Raw genomic sequence first — 17958 nt, 5'->3', positions numbered from 1 at the left:
CCTCTCTCCTTCCCTCCCCAAAGCCCCTGCTTGGTGTTGCCATGCAGCTGCTGGCCCATTTTCCCCATCTCTTTTTTTTTTTTTGGTTGCACCACGAGGTGTGTGGGGTCCTAGTTCCCCAACCAGGAATCGAACCCATGCCTCCTGCATTGGAAATGTGGAGTCTTAACCACTGGGCCACCAGAGAAGTCCCTTCCCCACCTCTTTTGCCCCTGCTCTCTCTGTCCCAGCCAAACCATCCTTGCCAAGTTTGTTCCTACCTCAGGGCCTTTGCACAAGTAGTGTCTACTGCCTGGAGTGCCCCCAGATAGACACATGGCCGGCTTCTCCTCCTCTTCAAGCACCTGCTCAAATATAACCTCCTCAGAAAGCCCTCCCTGACCACCCCCAGTCAAAATCCCTACCACACCCTATTCATTTCCATCATAGAACTTGACATAATTTTATTGAGTTGTTTGCTTGTCATCTGTCTTCCCCCCATTCCATGAGCCCCCCCATTCCATGAGCCCCCCGGGGCAGACACCCAGGCTCTTACCCACCAGGTCCCCAGCTGTCTCCCATGCTGTCTGATGAATCAATGGATGCACAGGAGGAAGGTAGTTCCCAGCCCAGAGGAAGGCTTTCGGGAGGGTGGAGGGAGGCTCCATGAGCTTTTCGGTGCTACCGGCACAGACCTCAGGCTGGCGGGATGCTGTGCTTTTCCTTCTCTCCCGAGACACTCAACCCATTGGCAAAATAACGTGACCACGGGAATCAATGGTCTTAAAAGCAATCCTGTTTGAGGAAAAGATCAAGAGGTCACATATTTCCCATCCTTGGGGCAAGGGAGACACCGCACATGCGCAGAAACCTTCCTTTGGGGACAAAAAGAAGGGGGCGTCACCCCATAATAGGTGATGCCAAGGACCCCCATAGGCCTCTGGGCTGGAATCCATCTTGGAAAAAAGTTGCGCACGCGTGCTGCGGAAGGTCCTAGGGCAGTTCAGGTGTGGAAAAATAAGCCAGATAATTGGCCAAAGGTAAACAAAGACCCGGAAGAACTGCCCTATATGAATGACTTAACCGCCCCTTTACTGCGCTCCTCCTCTTTAGTGGGGACGCCCATATCTTTCTGTCCAGGGGTGCATCTCTGCCTTGCTTCTGTCTTAACTAAACAAATTGTTTTTCCGTGTGCTCTCCCGCTTGTTGTGCTGTGTCTCTAACAACAGACTTTGTACCTGTTTTTTACAGTTTTTGCCTCCTTGAGAAATGCATTTTTCAATGGGGGCAAGAGCCAGGGGAACCTTGCTTCTAGCCTCTAGTCCTTGGTGGACTAGCGGCTAGGATTCTTGGTTTTCATCCAGGCTACCCAGGTCCAATTCCTGGGTGGGGAACTAAGATCACACTTCAAGCCCCCGCTCACTTCTGTCTCTCTCCGAGATCAATCCCACCTGGAGCCATAAGTTCCAGCCCCGCACTATTCAATATGGAGGCCGTCAGCCCCAAGCCACTATTTAAATTGAAATGACTTGGGTTTCCCCGGTGGCGCAGTAGTTGAGAGTCCGCCTGCTGATGCGGGGGACGCGGGTTCATACCCCAGTCCGGGAAGATCCCACATGCCGCAGAGTGGCTGGGCCCGTGAGCCATGGCCGTTGAGCCTGCGCATCCGGAACCTGTGCTCCGCAACGGGAGAGGCCACAGCAGTGAGAAGCCTGCGTACTGGAAAAAAAAAAAAAAGTAATAAATTGAAATTACTTGATTAGAAGTAAATTAAATTTCACTTCTCCAGTTGCTACGGGCTCATTTTCAAGTGTTCAAGAGCAACCTAGCGCTGGGGGCTCCCAGTTTGGATGGCACAGATGGAGAACAAGTCCATCACCCAGAAAGTTCTAGAAGCACCGGTCTAGCCCCTGAGCTCCAAGAGTAAAGGCATCAGCGTTGGTATCCTTTTGGTTTCCTGTTGCATCTCTGGTGCCTAGCTTGGGGCTTAGCATTCAGTCAGTGCTCAATGAATGTTTGAAGGAGGGAGAGAGGAAAGAAGGAATTCTCCTTGTAGGAATCAAAGTAAATAATCTGATGAAGATAGCAAGTTCTATCCATAGATGTCCATCCCTGCATTATTTACAATAGTGAAAAGTGTCCATCAATAGAGGAATGCATAAAGAAGATGTGGTACCTATATGCAATGGAATATTACTCGGCCATAAAAAAGAACAAAATAATGCCATTTGCTGAGACGTGGATGGACCTAGAGATTGTCACAGAGAGTGAAGTAAGTCAGAAAGAGAAAAACAAATGTCATATAATATCGCTTATATGTGGAATCTAGAAAAATGGTACAGATGAACTTATTGGCAAAGCAGAAATAGAGTCACAAATGTAGAGAACAAACTTATGGTTACCAAGAAGGGAAGCGGGGGTGGGACGAACTGGGAGGTTGGGATTGACATATATACACTACAATGTATAAAATAGGTAACTAATGAGAACCTACTTTATAGCACAGGGCAGGGGTCCCCAACCCTAAGGCCGCGGACAGGTACCCATCCCTGACCTGTTAGGAACCAGCTGCACAGCACGAAGTTAGCGGTGGGCAAGCGAGGGAAGCTTCATCTGCCTCTCCCCATCGCTCGCATTACCGCCTGAATCATCACCCCCACCCCCTCACCCCCAGCCCCCGCCCCCTGCCCCCGGTCCGTGGAAAAAATTTCTTTGGTGAAACCAGTCTCTGGTGCCAAAAAGTTTGGGGACTGCTGGCACAGGGAACTCTACTCAGTGCTCTGTGGTGACCTAAATGGGAAGGAAATCTAAAGAAGAGGGGATGTGTGTACACGTATGACTGATTCACTTTTCTGTGCAGCAGAAACTAACACAACATTGTAAAGCAACTATACTCCAATAAAAAAATAAAATAAAATATAAAAGAAAACAGAAAAACATCCTCAAAGTGAAGAGAAGAAATTAAGTAAAAAGATTATGGTCAACCTTTGATGAAAAAAACTGCAGCCCTGAGGTATGCGGACCTATACTAGGCTGTCGGTCTTTTTAAAAAAAAAAACAGTTTGTGGGGACTTCCTTAGTGGTGCAGTGGTTAAGAATCCGCCTGCCAATGCAGGGGACACAGGTTTGAGCCCTGGTCCCGGAAGATCGCACATGCCGCAGAGCAACTAAGCCCGAGTGCCACAACTCCTGAGCCTGTGCTCTAGAGCCCATGAGCCATAACTACTGAGCCCACATGCTGCAACTACTGAAGCCCGCGCGCCTAGAGCCCATGCTCTGCAACAAGAGAAGCCACCGCAATGAAAAGCCCACGCACCATAACGAAGAGTAGCCCCCGCTTGCCACAAGTAGAGAAAGCCCGCGCGCAGCAACGAAGACCCAACACAGTCAAAAATAAACAATTTTTTTAAAAAAAGTTTTACTTTGATTTATGTTTTTATGGGAAATATATTTACATGGTTAAAAATTCAAAGGGTTTAAAAGGCTGTGCAGAAAACTTCTCTCCCCCAATCCTGTTGCGCAGGAAACAAATGACCCCATCTTAAGGCGGCCAATATTCTCAGTTGCAACCGATTCAGTGCTGAGAAACCCAGGCATCTGTGTTCACCTGTGAGCAGGTGTAAAGACACAATCCCCATTATTATTATTATTTTTTGACACATATAGTAGCTTTCAGCAACACTGCACTTGCGATCCTCTCATGCAACTCCTAGGGCTGGCCCACTGTTTGTGTACACAGTCCGCTCTTGCTGGACACTTAGGTTGTTTCCGCTGTGGGCGGGACAAAAACAACACTTGGGGCATTTACCACTTGTGGGCGGGACTTGAGGGGAAGATTCCTGGAAGCAGAGGATTCTAATGAGAAGATTCACGGGCCACATCCAGCAAACAGCGCAACCAGCGCAACTGTAGCCGACACCCCCGCCCCCAAACACACGCCACAGTGGGAACGAGGGGGACGCTGGGGCATGAGGTTACAGGAGATTTTTTTTTTTCTCTCTTCTTCACTCTTTGATGTGTCTTCTGAGTTTTCGTTGGTTTTGCCAGGCAAAGGGAGTGTTTCACTGTTAGGATCAGCCAGAAGCTGAGATAAAACTAGATGCCTAAGGGAAGGCTGGCTATTAAAAATTAATGTTTGTGGGACTTCCCTGGTGGCTCAGTGGCTAAGAATCCACCTGCCAATGCAGGCGACACGGGTTCAAGCCCTGTTCTGGGAAGATCCCACATGCCATGGAGCAACTAAGCCGGTGCGTCACAGCTACTGAGCCTGCGCTCTAGAGCCCACGAGACACAACTACTGAAGCCCGCGCGCGTAGAGCCTGTGCTCTGCAGCAAAAGAAGCCACCGCAGTGAGAAGCCTGTGCACCGTAACGAAGGGTAGCACCCACTCCCCGCAACTGAAGAAAGCCCGCGAGGCTTCCCTGGTGGCGCAGTGGTTGAGAGTCTGCCTGCCGATGCAGGGGACGCGGGTTCGTGCCCCGGTCCGGGAGGATCCCCCATGCTGCGGACCGGCTGGGCCCGTGAGCAATGGTCACTGAGCCTGCGCTTCCGGAGCCTGTGCTCTGCAACGGGAGAGGCCACAGCAGTGAGTAGGCCCGCGTACCGCAAAAAAAAAAAGAAAGAAAGAAAGAAAAAAACCCGCGTGCAACAATGAAGACCCAACGTAGCCAAAAATTAAGTAATTGATTAATTTTTTTAAATTAATGTTTGTGCTTCTGGGTACAGACCCAAAAGAACTGAAAACAGGTACTCAAACAGATACCTGTACAGGAATGTTCACAGCAGCATGGTTCTCAGCAGCCAAAGGTAGAAGCAACATGCGTGGATCGATGGATGAACAAAACGCGGTCCATCCACACAGCTGAACGTTATTCAGCCTTATAAAGGAAGGAGATTCTGACACCTGCTACCATATGAATGAACCTTGAGGACATGATGCTCAGTGAGAGAAACCAGACACAGAAGGACAAATATTGTCTGAGTCCAGTCATGTGAGGTCCCAAGAGAAGTCACATCCACAGAGACAGGAAGTAGATGGTGGGGGCCAGGGGCTGGGGGAGGGGCCGGGGAGTCAGTGTTTCTTGGGGACAGAGTTTCAGTTTGGGAAGATGAGAAAGTTCTGGAGATGATGGCGGGGACGGTTGCCCGACAATGTGAATGTGCTTAATGCCACTGAGCTGTGTGCTTAAAAATGGTTAAGATGGAAAATTTATACTATGTGTATTTTAACACAATAAAATAAATAAAACTTTATGAAACCAGGAGGTGGAGGGAGGGCTGCAGGTGGTTGGGGGCAGTGCTAGGGTTCTGGGCTGAGACCCATGGAGTCACCCAGGACCTCACGCTCAGAAGAGCTGCACCCATGATTTACGGCTCTGTGGATTGTGTCTTGAAATTCCTCATAGTATTTGAGCAAGGGCATCTTCATTTTCATTCTGCACTGGGGTCTGTACATTATGTGGCCAGTCTTGGTTCGGGGAAAGGACTCGAGGTCGGGGTCTGGGACCCTGAAGTCAGTGGAGAAACGCCACAATATGCAAGTTTGTCTTTGCCCCACCCTGAGGGGAGAGGATGAGACCCAGTCAGGAAGTGGGCTTCTGACAGGGCACGGAAGGAAGTGGGGGGAGGAGGGTCTGAAAATAGCATTTCTCACCCAGCTGATTGTGGGTGGGGACGGGGAGAGGGGCTTGGATGGGACTTTTCTGAGGAAGCCCCCTCCCCGGAACCCAGCCCTGCTCCTTCCCTGGACTCAGCCAGACCTTGCACCATGGCCCTACCAGCCCAGCCTCAGGAGTTGGGTTTCAAAGCAAAGAGGTGCCGGAGGACCACCCTAAGAGCTTGGATGAGGGTCCTCAAGAGAAGCAGAACCAACAGAATATATAAGGATACAAATATAGATATATTGTGGAGACTTCCCTGGCAGTCCAGTGGTTAAGACTCTGCGCTTCCAATGCAGGGGGTGGGTTCGATCCCTGGTCAGGAAACTAAGATCCCACATGTCGCATGGACAAAAAAATAAAGAAAGAAAATTTATTAATATATAGATATAGATATATTGCTACCCAGAAAGAGATGTATAATCAGTATTGTGGAGGCTGAGAAGTCCCTCTATCTGGATCTACCGTCTACAAGCTGGACACCCAGGAGACCTGGTGCTGTAAGGCCAAAGGCAGGAGGTGATGGATGGTCCTGCCAGCTGTCAGGCAGAAGGGACAGATTCTCCCTTTTTTGCCTTGCTTTTCATTCATGTCCACAATGGACTGGTTGATGCCCACTTAGGCGAGGGCCATCTGCTTTACAGGGTCCACCAATTCAAAGGACCACCTCATCCGGAAAGCCCTGCACCGACACACCCAGAAATCAAGTTTAAAAAATGAAGATATATTGGGAATTCCCTGGCGGTCCAGTGGTTAGGACTCGAAGCTTCCACTGCAGAGGGCGCGGGTTCAATCGCTGGTTGGGGCACTAAGATTCTGCAAGCCACCATGGTGAGGACAAAAAAGAAAAAAAAAAAGAGATGTATCTTACAGAGCGTAATGTTGCACGACTTAATGAAATTACACACATACAGGCAAATGTCACGACGGTAAAAAGATCCACGGTGGCCACGGGTCGGGGCATGGGGGGGATGACAGGTGGAGCACGGAGGGGTTTCAGGGAAGTGAAAATACTCTGTGTGATGCCATAATGATAGATGCCTCTCATTATGCATTTGTCCAAACCCGTAGAACGTTCACCAGGAACAGTGAAACCGAGTGTCAACTGCAGACAATGGCTGATAATGACGTGTCAGTGTAGGTTCATCCTTGTCACAAACGTCCCATCTGGTGGGGGATGTTGATAGTGGGCGAGGCTATGTGTGTGGGGGGGAGGGGAAGTGGGAAATCTCTGTACCTTCTGATCAATTTTTCTGGGAACCTAAAACTGCTCTGAGAAATTGTCTTTAGAAACTGCACACAAGGGGGACTTCCTCGGTGGTGCAGTGGTTAAGAATCTGCCTGCCAATGCACGGGACGTGGGTTCGAGCCCTGGTCCGGGAAGATCCCACATGCAGCAGAGGAACTAAGCCCGTGCGCCACAACTACTGAGCCCGCGAGCCACAACTACTGAAGCCCATGCACCTAGAGCCCGTGCTCCGCAACAAGAGAAACCACCGCAATGAGAAGCCCGTGCACCGCAACGAAGAGTAGCCCCTGCTCGCCGCAACTAGAGAAAGCCCCCGCACAGCAACAAAGACCCAAAGCAGCCAAAAATAAATAAATTAAAAAAAAATCCTGCACACAAGGGACTTCCCTGGTGGCACAGTGGTTAAGAATCACCCGCCAGGGCTTCCCTGGTGGCGCAGTGGTTGGGAGTCCGCCTGCCGATGCAGGGGACACGGGTTCGTGCCCCGGTCTGGGAGGATCCCACATGCCGCGGAGCGGCTGGGCCCGTGAGCCATGGCCGCTGAGCCTGCGCGTCCGGAGCCTGTGCTCCGCAACGGGAGAGGCCACAGCAGTGAGAGGCCCGCGTAACGCATAAAAAAAAAAAAAAAAAAGAATCACCCGCCAATGCAGGGGACACGGGTTTGAGCCCTGGTCTGGGAAGATCCCACATGCCGCGGATCAGCTAAGCCCGTGCACCACAACTGCTGAGCCTGCACTCTAGAGCCCACGTGCCAGAACTACTGAGCCCGAGTGCCACAACTACAGAAGCTCGCGCACCTAGAGCCCATGCTCCACAACAAGAGAAGCCACCGCAATGAGAAGCCCCTGCACTGCAATGAAGAGTAGCCCCTTCTCGCCGCAACTAGAGAAAGCCCACACCCAGCCAAAAATAAATAAATACATAAATAAATGAATTTATTTTAAAAAACCGTTCAATTTTATTAATTGACATATATTAAATTCACAAATAGTCTAAATGAAGTCTTTCACAATGCACTGCATGATCCTAAGTCAAAATACAGATTTCAAGAATTCAGAAGCATTCTTGTTCTTCTGATGCACTGACCTAAGAATTATGATTTCTCTTTTTTTTTTGAAGTATACTTGATTTACAATATTGTGTTACTTACTGCTGTACAGCAAAGTGATTCAGTTATACATATATATACTTTTTTTTTTTTTCCGGCCACACTGTGTAGCATGTGGGATTTTAGTTCCCTGACCAGGGATCAAACCTGTGCCCCCTTCAGTGGAAGCATGGAGTCTTAACCACTGGACTGCCAGGGAAGTACTTACGTTCTTTTCTCTTAAATATATATTCTTTTTCACTATGGTTTATCATTGTTTATTACGCACCACCATTTCATGACCCATCTCTTGCAAATGGACACTTGGGTGGTTTCCACTTTGGGGCTATTATGAACACAGCTACTATGAGTCTTTTCCTGGTTGTGTGTATATATATATATATTTTTTTTACTTTTGGCTGAGTTGGGTTCTCGCTGCTGTGCCCGGGCTTTCTTTAGTTGCAGTGAGCGGGGGCTACTCTTCGTTGCAGTGCACGGGTTTCTCATTGCAGTGGCTTGTCTTGCTGTGGAGCACGGGCTCTAGGTGTGCGGGCTTCTGTAGTTGTGGCTCGTGGGCTCTAGAGTGCAGGATCAGTAGTTGTGGCGCGCGGGCTTAGTTGCCCCGCGGCATGTGGGATCTTCCCCAACCAGGGCTCGAACTCATGTCCCTTGCATTGGCAGGCGGATTCTTAACCACTGAGCCACGAGGGAAGCCCGCACTCATATTTTATTGGGCACTGTATTCGTTTGCCTGGGCCGCCATAACACAGTACCACAGTCTGGGGGCTTAAACAACAGACATTGATTCTCTCCCAGTTCTGGAAGCTCCAAAGATTGATGTGTGGGCAGGGCTGGTTCCCTCTGAGTTCTCTCTCCTTGACAGCCATCTTCTCCCCATGTCATCCCTCTGTTCAATCCTGTGTCCTAATCTCCTCTTCTTACAAGGGCACCGGTCAGATGGGATTAGGGTCTAGACCCATTTTACCCTAATTAACTCTGTAAAGACCCTGTCTGCAAATACAGCCACATTCTGAGGTCCAGGCAATTAGGGCTTCAATGTATGCATCTAGGCAGACAAAATTTAGTCCCTAACAGATACCTACGCCTTCAGGAGCTTATTTGCTGGGTCACGGAATACCCATGAGTTTAGATTTTGTCCAAAATGCCAAATGGTTTTTCAGAGTAGCCGGGCTCTCTGGCTCCCTGGCTTCATCTCCTCCACCTGCCCCTGTTTTCCCCAAACTCAAATCCCAGGGAATCTTCCTGGTTTCCCACAGCAGCATGATTCATAACCCCCAAGAAGTGGACACAACCCAAATGTCCATAACTTGACGAGTGAATAAACTAGTGTGGTCTGTCCACACACTATTACTCAGCAGTAAAAAGTAATGAAGCACTTTCACTAGAATGTGGATGAAACTTGAGAACATGATGCTCAGAGAAAGAAGCCAGTTACCAAAGGACAAATGCTGTCTGATCCATTTATATAACATTCCAGAACAGGCAAATCCACGGAGACAGAAAGTGGATTAGTGGTTGCCAGGGGCTGGGGAAGGGAGTGGGGAGTGACTGCTAATGAGGGGGGCAGGGTTCCTTTTGGGGTGATGAAAATCTCTAAAATAGATCCTGGTGCTGGTTGCACAACCTTGTGAAAACCACTGAATTGTACAATTTAAATGAGTGAATTGTAAGGCATGAAAATTATGTCTCAATACACATGTTACAAAACTTAGTCATTGTACCTAATTAATTAATCAATTTTAAAATGTAAGGCCGGGGCTTCCCTGGTGGCGCAGTGGTGGAGAGTCCGCCTGCCGATGCAGGGGACACAGGTTCGTGCCCCGGTCCGGGAAGATCCCACATGCCGCGGAGCGGCTAGGCCCGTAAGCCATGGCCGCTGAGCCTGCGCGTCCGGAGCCTGTGCTCCGCAACGGGAGAGGCCACAGCAGGAAGAGGCCCGCGTACCGCAAAAAGAAAAAAAAAAAAAAAAGTAAGGCCAAAGGAGCCAGGGCCCCTCCCTCTGCCCCCCAAAGGTCAGATCTGGGAGTGATGATTTGACCCCAGCAGCTGGAGGCCCAAGAAGCAGCAGCAGATCCCCTGGGGTCACTTGCCTGGATCCTTCTCTGCAGAGGTGGGTTTGGGTCACGCCAGAAAAACTCAGTCATAGAGGTAAATACCATTGTATTGCAATATATTTTAAAAATCATAATTAATGCAGAAAACAAACTTATGGTTACCAAAGGGGAAAAGGGGGTGGGGGAGTAGGAGTTTGGGATTAGTAGTTACAAACTACTTTATATAAAATAAGTAAACAACAAGGTCCTACTGTATAGCACAAGGAACTATATTCAATATCCTGTAATAAATCATAATGGAAACAAATATGAAAAAGGATATGTATATATATGTATAACTGAATCACTTTGCTGTATACCAGAAATTAACACAACATTGTAAATCAAATACTTCAATTTAAAAAATTTTTTTAATTAAAAAAAAGATTAATGCAAAAAAGCCATGGTGGAGGAAATAAAATTTTGAATAAACACTCAGTTTCCTTATCTGAGAAAGGAAAAGAGAGGGTGGGAGCAAGACAGGCAATCTCCCGGCGGCTGCGGTTCCACCCCTACGAATCGGCCCCTGGGCAATTCCGCGGGGTCTGGGGCGCTCTGTCCGCCCCCTCCTCGCCCCCCATTCCAGCGGCCAGGACCGGCCTTATGCGCGCTGAAAGCTCTCAGGGCCCCGAGGCCCCGCCCCCAGGTCTGTCCATCACTCGCCACGGCCCGCCTCTAGGCCAATCGGTCCTCGCCACTGCTGCTCGAGACCAATAGAAAGCAGCCTTTCCAGGCGGAGGCGGGACGGGCAGCTAGTATGTCTCCGCATTTCTCGCGGAAGAGACGCGGCCAGGTGTTTGTACCTGCAGGATAGAGCAGAAGGCGGAAGGACAAGGGGCTCCCCCAGTCCCTGGCACAGTGGCACAGTGGCTTCTGCAGAAGGGCCCCCATTTCCTCAAGTCCCATACGGGCCTCCGTTTTAAAGGGGAGGGGTCTGCCGCCCCATAGATTCCTCCCAGACCCAGGGACTGGGTCTTTCCTTGTCCATGCTCGTCGCTGTCTTTGCAACATCCTTAGGCGGATAGGTCTTGTCATCATTCCCAACTTACAAAAGTTGGGGCTTGGAGGCTCGGAGCCCCAAGACCCTTGCCCAAGGTCCCCCACTATGATTAGCGTATCTGCTTGGCTCTGGGGCAAGAATTTCAGTCTAGACAGTAGACTGGGTGGATGATTCTTGCGGGGGGGCATCCTGGGCTCTTCGGGGTGTGGAGAGCATCCTTGGCCCCCCACCGACTGGATGTCAGGACCCCCGTCCCCCGGTCATGACAGTAACAAATGTCCCCAGACATCTCCCAGTGTCCCCTGGGGGGTTGGCAGGATTACCATAGGTGAGATTCACTGGATTAGGGGATTTCATGGACCCCCCCCCCAGGACAATGTACTCCATGACCATCTGACCTCCGAGGTCCTGGAATGCTGCACACATTTAAATACACACCTGAGTGGGAGGGAGAGGAGGAGACACAGACACTGAGGGTCACCCTGGTTTACCCTGTCTGACCATCGGGGATTTGTCCTGGTGCGTAGTGTGAGCAGGGACTCAATTGAGTCAGATTCCATTTTTCCCCCCAAATAGTGTGAGGCTTTTTTTTTTTTTTTTTTTTTTTTTTTTAGTGTGAGGCTTTTTAACCTCGGCACTGCTGATACTTGGAGCCAAATCGTTCTCTGAGTTGGGGCCCTTCTAGGCACTGTAGGGTGTTGAGCAGCATCCCTGGTCCCCACCTGCACGATGCCTGGAGGACTCCCCAATTGTGGAAAATGTTGGGGAGCAAACGTGATTGAAGACTGCTGCTCAGGGCTGGAGGGGTATTCCCCGGGGACCCCGCTGAAGCACAGAAGGCCTGGCCTCGCTCCAAGCCTCTGATTCCGCAGGTTTGAGGTGGGGCCCAAGGAGCTGCATTTCTAAAGGACCTCAGGTGATGCAGGTGTTGCTGGTGGTGGGGAATCCCTCTCGGAGACCCACTTCTGTAACGCCGCCCCTGCCAGACTGAGAGCCACTGGAGCCAGGTGCTGCCTCCTTCTGACCGGGAGGAGCCAGAGGCGGGGTGGGGGGACCGGGGTGGCGGGGGAGGGGGGTAGATGTTTGGGGGGGAAGTGCTCAAATGACTGCATCTCCAGATCTGGCCTGAAGCCAGGGATTCGGACCATGGTGCCTTTCGTCGCTAGGTGGCGACAGTGCCCGCTTGATCCTGGAGGTCGGGGAAGGGGCGCAGGGATGCGGCGGGGGTGGGGGTGGGGGTGGGGGGTGGGGGCGGGGCGGGATGCGTGAGCGACTGACTCGTCAGCATAATAACAATAATAACGTGGTCCCTTCGCACGAATAGCGCTCTCACTCTGAACAATGGGGATACCTCCGTAGACAACATGTCCAGTCATCCTGGAGCAGACATTCTAGGTAAATATCACCAGCTAATATAAATGCTGGAAAGACAATACAATAAAGAGCTGGCCGGGAAAGAATAGGGAGTACTAGAGATGAGGGTTCCTCTCTGACACCCCACTCCCACGTGGCGAGGGGTGGGTCATTCCGCGGCCGCAAAACTCAGAGACGAAGATTTGTGGTCTTCCTAGCTGTGCCAGCCCCTGTTTTTGGCTAAGCTAGAACCACAGTGGACAGCTAGGCAGACCTTGGGATGTTAGTTGGGGAGGTGCACACATAAATGTAAGCATAAATATAAAATAATCAAAAGGACACAGATTCAATGAAAGATAGCTGGGTGGTTAGGAGATTGCATCTCTGTTTCCTCATCTTTAAAACAGGTTACACTGCTGTCTTACAGAGTTGTTGAAAAGACTAAATGAGATGATATAAAGTGTTGAGAATGGTGTCTGTTTCCAAATAAGCATTTAGTAAATATTAGCCACTTTTTTTTTTCTGCATCACACAGTTTGCAGAATCTTGGTTCCTCCACCAGGGATCAAACCCAAGCCCCCTGCAGCAGAAGCATGGAGCCCTAACCGCTGGACCGCCAGGGAAGTCTCAATATTAACCACTATTTTTAAAAAAAATGTTATTTAGTTTTTGGCTGCATTGGGTCTTTGTTGCTGCACACAGGCTTTCTGTAGTTGTGGCAGGTGGGGGCTACTCTTCGTTGCGGTGCACGGGCTTCTCATTGCGGTGGCTTCTCTTGTTGCAGAGCACAGCCTCCAGGAGCACAGGCTTCAGTAGTTGCAGCACATGGGCTCAGTAGTTGTGGCATGCGGCCTTCAGTAGTTGTGGCATGCAGGCTCAGTAGTTGTGGCGCACGGGCTTTGTTGCCCCGCGGCATGTGGGATCTTCCCAGACCAGGGATCGAACCCATGTCCCCTGCATTGGCAGGCAGATTCTTAACCACTCCGCCACCAGGGAAGTCTCTAACCTCTATTAATTATTATCATTACTTTCAGCATCTGAGACCTGGGAACGCAGAGAACGCTGTAGGTTTTAATTGTGTGTAAACTAAGTGTTAAAGGGCTGTGAGAAAAGAGGTTGTGTTTTAGAATTTTACAACACTTGAATTTGCTCTTGGAAACTAATGTTTTCCGGCCTGGGGGAATGGCCAGATGAGGTGTGTGTGTGTGTGTGTGTGTGTGTGTGTGTGTGTGTTAGAGTCTGGGTAGGTAGGCAGGGATTCATTTATTGAAAGTGTCCTGTAACCTCCGGGAAACAGGAGATGGCAACCTTCCCCTCCTTGTGAGGCTCTCACAGCCTTTAATCTGCCTTTCTTGGGCAGTTGAAGGAAGCCCCCTGCAACCCATTTCCAGGAGGATCCCCAGAGAGGCGGGAAACACCTGGGGCCTATACAGCTGCCCATAGCAACCTCAGAAAGTCAACAGGATGAAAAGCCAGATAAACACAAGCCACACAACTTGGCTGAAGAAATGTTGACTTTGGCCCCAGCCGCATGGAGATAGGGGCGGCTTGGGGGGAAGCCTCTCTTCCCCCTGGACTCATTTGTTGACGGACTGCCCTGCAGAGGTGGAAGTCTTACCTCTGCAGCTGACACAGGCTTCTGACTGACTCCAGGGTGCTTTCTGCTGCTGTTGAGCTTCCAATTGGGGAACCGATTCCATGGTTTTGCCACATTTTGGTGGCAGACACTAACCTACCACCGTGAGTTTTGAGGATCACGTTACTTGTGAGAGGTGCTGGATGATGAATCACATCAAAACAAAAGGGACATGGGACATCTGTGGTGGTCCACTGGTTGAGAATCTGTCTTGCAATGCAGGGGACGCCGGTTCGATCCCTGGTCGGGGAACTAAGATCCCACATGCCGCAGGGCAACTAAGCCCACATGCCACAACTACTGAGCCAGCACGCCACAACTAGAAAGCCCGCATGAGTGCTGCAACTAAGACCTGACTCAGCCAAAACATATAAATAAATAAATGCAAAATTTAAAAAACCCAAAAAACAAAAGGGACACTATCAGTCGAAACTCTCGGTTTACAAAAGACTGAAGTCATGACTCAAATTAGCTTAAACCAAAAAACCAAAACAAGATACACAGGAAGGGCTAAGGGCTACCTGCTTCAGGTATGGCTGGATCTAGGTGCCTACACAGGGACTTTCCTGGTAGTCAAGAGGTTAAGACTCCATGCTTACAATGCAGGGGGCACGTGTTTGATCCCTGCTCTGGGAACTAAGATCCCACATGCTGTGTGGCACAGGTAAAAAAAAAAAAAAAAGGTGCTTAAACAATGTTGTGAAGGCATGGACTCCTCAACTTCTCTTTCTTTCTAAGATCAACCCTCTTCTGTTTTGTCTTCATTCTCATTACATTTTTTTTTTTTTTTTTTTTTTTTTTTTTGCGGTACGCGGGCCTCTCACTGTTGTGGTCTCTCCCGTTGCGGAGCACAGGCTCCGGACGCGCAGGCTCAGCGGCCATGGCTCACGGGCCCAGCGGCTCCGCGGCACGTGGGATCTTCCCGGACCGGGGCACGAACCCGTGTCCCCTGCATCGGCAGACGGACTCTCAACCACTGCGCCACCAGGGAAGCCCCCATTTTTTTTTTTTTTTAACTGAGGCTCATGGTCCAGACATACAAATGCAAAACAACCACAATGATGCTCCCAGAAGGCTTAAGTCCAGCTGATAGGTGGGGGTGAATGCACAAACGAGGAACAGCAGAGTGGCTAGTATCTAGGGTCAGAGTCTATGTGCGACATGGTCACGCCCTCCAGATCTCAGAGTTGTTGGGTGGCAAAAAATGACTCATGGAAGCTCCAGGCTTCCACTGTATGGCACCATGAGCAACACTGCTTATATTTCAGACAAAGTGCCTGGGATGACTCTCATTGGTCCCACTTGAGTTACATGTTCATTCCCCGAACCAAGCTCTGTGGATGGAAATTCTCTGATTGACGGGGCTAAGTTGATAATGGATCTGTAGAGCCACATGAGCATGTGAGAAGGACAGTCCCCCACAAACATTGGCGTGCCATGTCCAGAAGGGTATGCTGGATCCTAAGAGAATAGAACACAGACACCACTTACAATTGCCCGGCTTTGATGGGGTTTCCAGTAAGGAGATGCCAACCCATTTCCATTGCCACCTCATCCCAGTCCTGGAAACATAAGCACAGGCAGCTCCCCCATCTTCCTGATCCAGGACCAATGTCGAATAATACGCTAGTGTATGGAAGGCCCCTGTTCTGGTTATCCACTCGCGTCCATTGATGGACACTTGGGTTGCTTCCAGGTCTGGGCTATTGCGAGTAGAGCTGCTAGGAGCACTCATGTACAAGTATTTGAGTCCCTGTTTTTAATTCTCTGGGGTGTGCACCTGGGAGTCAATACCCTGACTCCAGTCTCACCCCCTCTCTCACCCCCTCTGCTGTATCCATGCCGATGACCAGGCAGTACCCGAGTGAAAGAGACACCCCTGGACCAAGCTGTTATGTGTGTGCGCCCTGTTCTGCCCACCCGCCACACTGCCTCTCCCTCCCCGCCTTAGCGCTACCCTGTGGATGCACAGACTTGGTGCGTGACTTCCATTAGAAAGATTCAGTGGGCCTTTGTTGGTTTTTCTCCCCAAAGTGGAGTTCTTTGTGTTGACACAGAGGATGCATGTTGTAGGTGGACATTTGTCTGCATGGACAGCCTGACAGCAGGGTCCCTGGACAAGGGGAACCCACTGGTAGACAGGTGGGTTGGAGGCCAGCCAGCAGCTGTCAGGTTGCAGCCAGAGGATTGCCGAAATCCTGTCTGTCCCTGGCCGGTAAGGAAATGAAGGCAGTATGCAAACAAGAGGCAGAGAGACAGGGATCATTTCTTTTCTCTCTTTTATGTCTTTCTTGTTTTCAGGAGAATTTCACACAACACAAAATTAACTGTTTCGACAGTACAATTTGGTGGGATAGAGAGTACATCCACGATGTTGTATAACCATCAGTCCTGTCTAACTGTGGAACATATTCATCACCCCAAAGGAAACTCCATGCCCATTAGCAGGCACTCCCCATCCTCTCCCCCAGCCCCTGACCCCACCATCTACTTCCTGTCTCTGTGGCTGTGACTCCTCCAGGGACGCCCTGTGAGCAGAATCAGACAGTATTTGTCCTTCTGTGTCTGGCTTCTCTCACTGAGCGTCTCGTCCTCAAGGTTCATCCATGTCATAGCAGGTGTCAGAATCTCCTTCCTTTTCGTGGCTGAGTAATATTCCACTGTATGGATGGACCACACTGTGTTCATCCATTCATCTGATGACAGATATTTGAGTTGTTTCCACCCTTTGTCTATTGTGAATAATGCTGCTATGAACGTGGGTGTACAAGTATCCATTCAAGTCCCTGCTTTCCACTCTCTTCTGTATATACCCAGAAGTGGAATTGCTGGATTTTTGGGTAATTTTTTGTTTAAGTTTTTGAAGAACCACCACAATGTTTTGCACAGCAGCTGCACCATTTTACATCCGTACCTGTGTTTTTGCATTTTGAGAAATTAAAGATAAGCAGAAAGATACATTGAAGAGATTCATTTTTTAGATGCAAATAATCTAGGCATTGCTTTTAATAACATACCAGTTAAAGAGCATTTAAAAAAATCAGCAGGGAATTCCCCGGCGGTTCAGTGGTTAGGACTCCATGCTTTCACTACTGCCAAGGGCCCAGGTTCAATCCCTGGTTGGGGAACAAGATCCCACAAGCTGTGTGGCAGGGCCAAAAAAAAAAAAAAATCAGCAAAACAGGGACTCTTGGCTAGCTTGGCTAGCTTGAGTGGGACATGCAGGGATGGAAAGACGTCTCTAAAAAAAAAAAAAAAGTTAAACTAAAGCATACATTAATCAGAGTATTTAGAAAAGAAAAGAGTGATTAGCTTCCAGCAGGATGGTTTCCCGGAGTGCTGTTTCACATAGGAATAGATTGGGACACCAAGAGATGCTTTGCAAATTAAGAGGAGAAACACAGGGGGTTGGACTCTCAGGGTCCTGCAAGGCTGAGGAGCTGGGCTGCGGGGGGGACTCTAGGAGGTGGGTTCTACCCTCCACCCACTGCCTTCCAAGGGTAGACATTGAACAGATCTTGGCAGGGGATACCTTGGTTCTCGCAGGAGTGGAGCAGGGAGAAAATGGAAAGATTGAAAATTTTCCCCCTTCAGGGTCCTTCTAGACCTAAATCTTTCTCCTTGCTTAGCAGTGGGGTTAAACCACGGTCTTCCAACCCCCGCCCCCCCCCCCCCCCCCGCACTGTGGACAATTTGGGAGGCTGCTTTGGGGGCGTCCTATGCATTGTGGGGTGTTTGGCAGCATCCCAGGTTTTGATGCCAGAAGGAACCCCAGGCGTAACAACCACAAATGTCCCCAGAGATCGCCCAGTGTCCCCTGGGAGTGGGGGGACAAATTGCCCCTGGTTGAGACCCTCTGGGTTTAACCTCTTTAACCAGAATG

Source organism: Phocoena sinus, chromosome 3 (assembly GCF_008692025.1).
Source record: "Phocoena sinus isolate mPhoSin1 chromosome 3, mPhoSin1.pri, whole genome shotgun sequence".
NCBI lineage: Eukaryota > Metazoa > Chordata > Mammalia > Artiodactyla > Phocoenidae > Phocoena > Phocoena sinus.
The sequence above is the reverse complement of the archived record's forward strand: the minus strand, read 5'-3'. Positions refer to the sequence as shown.